The sequence below is a fragment of the Prionailurus bengalensis genome, chromosome E3 (genome assembly GCF_016509475.1).
Source record: "Prionailurus bengalensis isolate Pbe53 chromosome E3, Fcat_Pben_1.1_paternal_pri, whole genome shotgun sequence".
Classification (NCBI taxonomy): Eukaryota; Metazoa; Chordata; class Mammalia; order Carnivora; family Felidae; genus Prionailurus; species Prionailurus bengalensis.
The window spans coordinates 23,469,019-23,475,018 of record NC_057357.1 but is presented as its reverse complement, the minus strand read 5'-3'; the positions used below and the strand labels follow the sequence as shown (position 1 = coordinate 23,475,018).

General features: G+C 53.9%; 1 protein-coding gene across 1 annotated transcript in view; it reads left to right on the top strand.

Moving 5' to 3' along the window:
- Positions 1 to 547: 547 nt before the first annotated feature.
- Positions 548 to 6,000, top strand: part of SCNN1B (sodium channel epithelial 1 subunit beta) — a 60,389-nt gene continuing 54,936 nt past the window's right edge. The window contains exon 1 of the mRNA XM_043560295.1: positions 548 to 646. The gene's annotated coding sequence lies outside the window, so the exon portion shown is untranslated. The remainder of the gene's footprint in view (positions 647 to 6,000) is intronic.

The window sequence follows — 6,000 nt, the reverse complement described above, 5'->3', positions numbered from 1 at the left end:
TGGACATTGGGGGTGGGGGTCATTAGCTTCAAGAAGGAGCCTGTTCCTTGCAAAATTGCCTAAAATCCCCACCTTGCCCAGAGAGTAATCTGCCAGGGGTGGGGCGTGGTGTGGAAGTAACAGGGGTGCACGCATATGTTGTGTTTGGTACACCGCGAGGTAGGACAGAGTGGTTAGGGAGTTACGTGGCCTATGATGTGCAGGGAGGACTGGCGGGGACAGTGACTCGTCTGAGAAACACGCGGGTAAGGGGGTCTATGTGCACCTATTGGGGCGTGTGTGGGTGCGGTGAGGGTCCGGACGTGCGGGTTGTGTGTGTGTGGGGGGGGGGGGAGGTAGTATGGGGAGTGCGTGCGAGTGCGCGGCAGGGGTGCGGGGTGCTCGGGGTACGTGGGGGTGGCACGTGGGCACGAGTGGGTGTGCGGGGCTGAAGCTGCTCGGCCGGGAGGAGAGCGGCCGGGGCGGGGAGCGTGCGCGCGTCGGCCCGCGGTCTGCGCCGCCAAGCTCCGCCCGCGAGCGCTACCGGGCTTCCCGCCCCCTCGGCCTGCTCCCTCCCCATCCCCGTAGCCGCGCGCGCTCCCAGCCCCAGCGCCGCAGACGCCCGGCCGCCGCCTCTGTCGCCGCCCGAAGCCGCTGCGAGGAGCAGGTATGACAGCGACCCCGGGAGAACGCAGGGGCCGCCCTGCCGCGGCGCCTTCCCCCGCGCGCTCCGTGGGTCCCGCCTCAGTTTCCCTCGCGGGGGCGTCTGGGCGCTAGCGGCGGCGCCGCTGGGACCCAGCGTCGGGGCGCAGGGGGAGGTCTGCGGGGTGACAAAAGCGCCCAGAGTGGGAAGAGGGGGAACCCAGCGAGCCCCAAGAGCGTCGGGGCGGCGGAGAGGGCCGTGGCGTCCTGGGCGCGGAGGGGCGGGGTGAGCTGTCGCCCCAGAGGGTGACACCCGCGAAACCCGAGAGCGCCGGCTCCGCACTGGGCGTCGCGAAGCGGAACAGCCCGACTTCAGCCACGCAGCATCCTGGGGCGGTGGGGCTCCGTGGTGTTACCATTTCACAGACGGGGAAACTGAGGGCAGAGGGTGGTGAAGCTTGCCTGCGTCCCGGTGACAGTCACAGAGCCCAGAAGTCTGACCCCAGAGCGTGCGTCCTGGCCTCCCGTGTCAGCCGCCCCTGGGGGTCCGGGGGGACCCCGTGTTGTCTGCGTGGCCTCCTGCTGGGGAGGAGGCCTGTTCCCAGCTCCTAACTGCCTCTCCCCGGAGGGGGTCTGTCCTGGGAGCTGGTCTTGGCTTCGTGAAGGCTTGGCTTCGGTGTGCCCGGGGAAGCAGGGACCAGGGAACTGAGGGTGTGTGGCAGCACGGAGCAGACCCTTCCCACCGCAGCGTGGACGGAGAAACTGAGGCACGGACAAGTTTAGGCAGGAAGCAGAGTTTCTTCCCAAGACAGGTACGACAGGTCCCTCACCCCATGCCCACCAGGGACCTGGATCAGGACAGCCAAGGCTCGTTCCTCCCTAGCAGCAGAGCCCTCCCACAGTCCATGGGGGACGTGTGGAAATGCCCCCCTGAGGTCTCGGCATCTCTGTGGCCCCCACCCGGCATCTGCCAGTGACCCGACCTACCTGAACTGAACTGTGTGATGCCAGAAGGAACACAGGGATCCTTCATCCATTCCTCTTAGTCTATAACCTTCCATTCCCTGCCCTCCCTGCTCCCTGAAAGAAACCACTTGCACAACATGGGGTGTTCCTTCTAGATCTACACTTAAAACGCATAGTGATGTTGTGGGCAGATGTTTAACAGAAATGGTATAATCCGTCCATATTCTGCAACTTGGCCCCCCTCTCCACCATCCCCAGCCCGCCAGTTACCATTTCTTTGAGAGTTATCCATGTTGCGCATATAAATCTCACCTGGTCATAAAAATTCCCGGGGCTGTTTTCTACTTCAGCTTTTTCCATAAATCGACATCTCTGGGTTAAGAAAGATTTTCGTTCTTTGAAGTACACTAACGTCACAGGATCTGAATTTGTGATACAACGTGCCCGCCTCTCCGTTTCTCACGTGCTTGTATTTACACATGCGCACAAGGCGTCCACAAGGGTACATGCGCACAAGACGTCTGCACATGCGCACAAGACCTCTGCACATGCGCACAAGACGTCTGCACATGCACATGAGCACAGAACGTGTACAATTTGCATACATGCTACCGTGCAGGTCGCCGCATATACACGTGCACAGGTTCACACGTGTGTGCACTACACACACATGCACAGGTGCACATATGCACACTTCTGTCCTGTCTTTAGGCGAACACGAACACGACACCCTCTCTCGCTGCGATCTCTGCTGGGCCCAAAAGCCTGGGATTGAGCCAGGCCACAAGCTCTGCCTGTCCAGGCACCAGTGGGCAGAGTTCCCAAAAGGGTCGGCATCCAGGGATTCTCTCCAGATGTCCCCAGTGCCGCCCCCACCTTCCAGTAGGAGACAGGTAGTTAGGAAAGATAGCTAGCAGATGGGAGTATCCAAGGTCCTATTTGTGTCACACAAACTTTCCTTCCGGGTCCGGTCTGTGGGATGAGAGTGCGCTTGTGTTGGAATGTGTGCCAAGACCATCCATAGTTTGGTGGAATGCCTGTGAACAGCCATCTGGGGAGAAGCTGGAATGGGGTGGTGCTTGCATTACCATTCTAGGTCCACCGCTTCCTGGCTGGGACAAGTCCCTTCCCCTGTGTGAGCCATAGCTTTCTCATCTGTACCATGGGGGTGAGGATAATGGCAACCTCCCAAAACTATGGAGTGCGTTCGTGGGGTGATGAAACAAAATACTCAGAGCCTTGTCAGCCCTAAGCAGGAAGTCTTGTCTGGGACAGGGAGAGACCCGGAGATGGCCCCTGGGTGGAGGTGACACCCAGAGTCACCATTGGGTCCATCATTTGTCCACACCCCAAATCCAGACTGGAGAATCCTGAGTGCTGAGTGGGCTGGAGGATGAGATTCCTGGCAACTGAGCACCAAGCTCAGCTCAGAGGAGTCCAGAAGCCTCATGGCATCTGCAACAGGTGAACTGCACACCTGGTGAGCTAAGGTGCAGAAATGAAGTGAGCCAAGGTCCCCACCTTGGAGATACAAGAGACAGAAGTTGCAAAGGAGGCCCATGGGCAGCTTTTGTGAGGCCCACCCTCCTTCTTGTATTTTAGATGACTCTCAAATGTTAAAAAGTGGGAGATGTCACATAAAAATCTGTATCTCTGGATCCTCTTGAGAAATCAGAGAAACAGACAACTCTGGGCCCAACATTTGGCTGCCCCCTTAGATGAGATGGGCACCTTCCAAGGTGCCACAGTCCCCACCTGGCCTCCTTCATAATGACCACATAACACAAAACTTAGTAACATAAACTCACAGCCAGCTTTTACATCCCATCTCTGCCACAAATTAATTGTGTGATAATAAGTAGCACTTGCCTCAAAAGGTTATTTTAGGTTTTGAATGAGTCAAGAACCTAAGGCTCTTAAAACAGTGTCTGGGGCATGGTGCATACTATCTAAGTGTTGATGATGCTGATGCTGATAATGGTGACATTAGCCACCTGGTCCCTGGGAGAGCATCATTTGTACTCCAAATTGTGCTTGATATAAATGCTGTGGAAACACAAGTGAAGGAGGAAGAAAGGAAGGAAAGTAATGCTTTGAACTCCTTTTTCAAACCAGATGCTACCATCCTAGATTTTTTTTCTTTCCAAAAACTGGGAGAGGACAACATTTCGGGGACAGATACAAAGAGGGGGGATTCTAAGGTGGGTTTTGAAGGATAAATAGGAGTTTCTCTGGACCAGCGGAGTGAGAAAAGCACTGCCATACAGAGGAGACAGAAAAGGACCTTGAGGGGCGCCTGGGTGGCTCAGTTGGTTAAGTGTCTGACTCTTAATTTCCGTTCAGGTTGTGATCTCACAGTCATGGAATCGAACCCCATGTTGGGCTCCTCACTGGGCCTGTAGCCCGTTTGGGATTCCCTCCTTCCCTCTCCCTCTGCTCCTCTCCCACTTGTGTGCACGTGAGGGCACGCTCTATAAATAAATAAGTAAGTAAGTAAGTAATAAGAAAAGGACCTTGAGATCATGATGGGGCTTATGACAGGAAGGAGGATGAACATTTTTTGCATACCTACTATGTGCAAGTGCTGTTATAATTGCCTCATAGTGCCCTTGGGAATCACATCTGTGATCCCCATTTACTGATGAGTCAGAGGTTCAGGGAGGGTAAGCACTTGCCCACGAGCTTGCACAGTGGGTCAGTGGCAGAGCTGGGGTCCGACCCCAGATCTGTTTGATTCTAAAGCCCTGTGCACCCTCTCTGAGCCTTGTTTCTCATCATAAAGCAGAGGTAATACTAGTAAAACCTACTGCGGTGTTGGTTGTGAAGATAAGATAAGAAAATGCACACACCTTAGCATGGGACCTGGCATGGAGCAGTTGCTGCTGTGATTTCCATTGGAACAAAGCCTGTGTGTCTTCAGCCCTCTCTGCACCTCACTCATACCAGATGGGGGAGCCCAGGGAACGAAGGGCCAGCAGGTCTCAAAGTGTGGTCCGTGGACCAGGAGCATTGGCATTGGACTCAGCTGGGAGCTGGTTGGAAGTGCAGATTCTCAGACCCACCCTAGACCTACTGAATCAGAGACTAGGGGTGGGGCCCAGCAACCTGTATTTTAATAAACCCTGCAGAGGTGGTTCCATATGCTGAAACATTTCAGGGTTACTGGCCTAAAGAAAAACTTCAAATGAGACCCCTCCAGCCACCTGCACCCACCTCCCACTAGATGGTGAGAATGTTCTCCTCAGCAAAGGCCAAAGATGGAGGGTATGTCCTAAGACAAAGGCAAGTTTCCCTCCACGCTGGACAGTTGCTGAGGGGCTTAGTGGAGTTTGCAGATTTTGGGTTTTTTGTTTTTTTTTTTTTTTTTTTTTTTGAGAGAAAGAGTGCACATAGATGGGGAGGGGCAGAGAGAGAGAGGATGAGAGAGAATCCCAGCAGGCTCTGTGCTGTCAACATCGAGCCCAACTCGGGGCTAGATCTCATGAATTGTGAGATATGACCTGAGGCAAAATCAAGAGTCAGACGCTTAACCGACTGAGTCACCCAGGCGCCCCTCCTGGGCTTTTTATTCTTTAGAACTTGCTCTCCTTTCTAGTCTTGCAGCCTCTGCCCACCTTGAGGGTCTGGAGCGAGATTTGAATTTCAGAGATGCTGAAAGTGAGGGATGCCCCAGGCAGCTGAGGACCCACCCCCTCCCCATAAAAAGCCTGTTATTAGAGACCCTTCTGTGCCTGGGGGCTCTCGTGGGCTGTCCCTTTCCCCGGAGCTCCCATGAGAACATGTGTCCAGGCACAAGTCCTGAATGGTGGAGAATGATCCCAAGACTCTGCACAAAAAAGCATTAAGGAGGTTCCAGGTCATGTGACGAGGAAGGAAGTCCAGGCTGGGGACAGGAGCGTACTGCAGAGAACCTCCAGTTGAGAAGTAGGCACCCTCTACACATCCTCTTGGAAGCTCTGAGCAAGAGTTGGGGTGCCTGGGTGGCTCAGTTGGCTGGGCATCCAACTCTTGGTCTCAGCTCAGGTCACGGTCTTGTGGTTTGTGGGATCGAGCCCCATGTTGGGCTCTGCGCTGACAAAAAAAAAAAAAAGAAAAAGAGTGGGAGGCAGTACTAATGGGTGGAAACATGGCCTTGCCTTAAAGATCAAAGTTTCTAGGCCTGCCTTCATAAAATTTACTATTTCTTGCATGACCAAAACCAAAAGTACCCATAAGCCCGGGCATGTCAAACTAGTAAAAATATTTGTCACTTCTATGACAAAGAGTTAACTACATGGATAAAGAGCGCTCACAAATCAAAGACCAAGCACCCCATCCAAAAAAAAAAAAAAAAAAAAGAAGAAGAAGAAGAAAATAAAGGATGTGATTTGGCTAAATAGAAGTACATAAAAAGAAGCATAAATTCAAACAGAC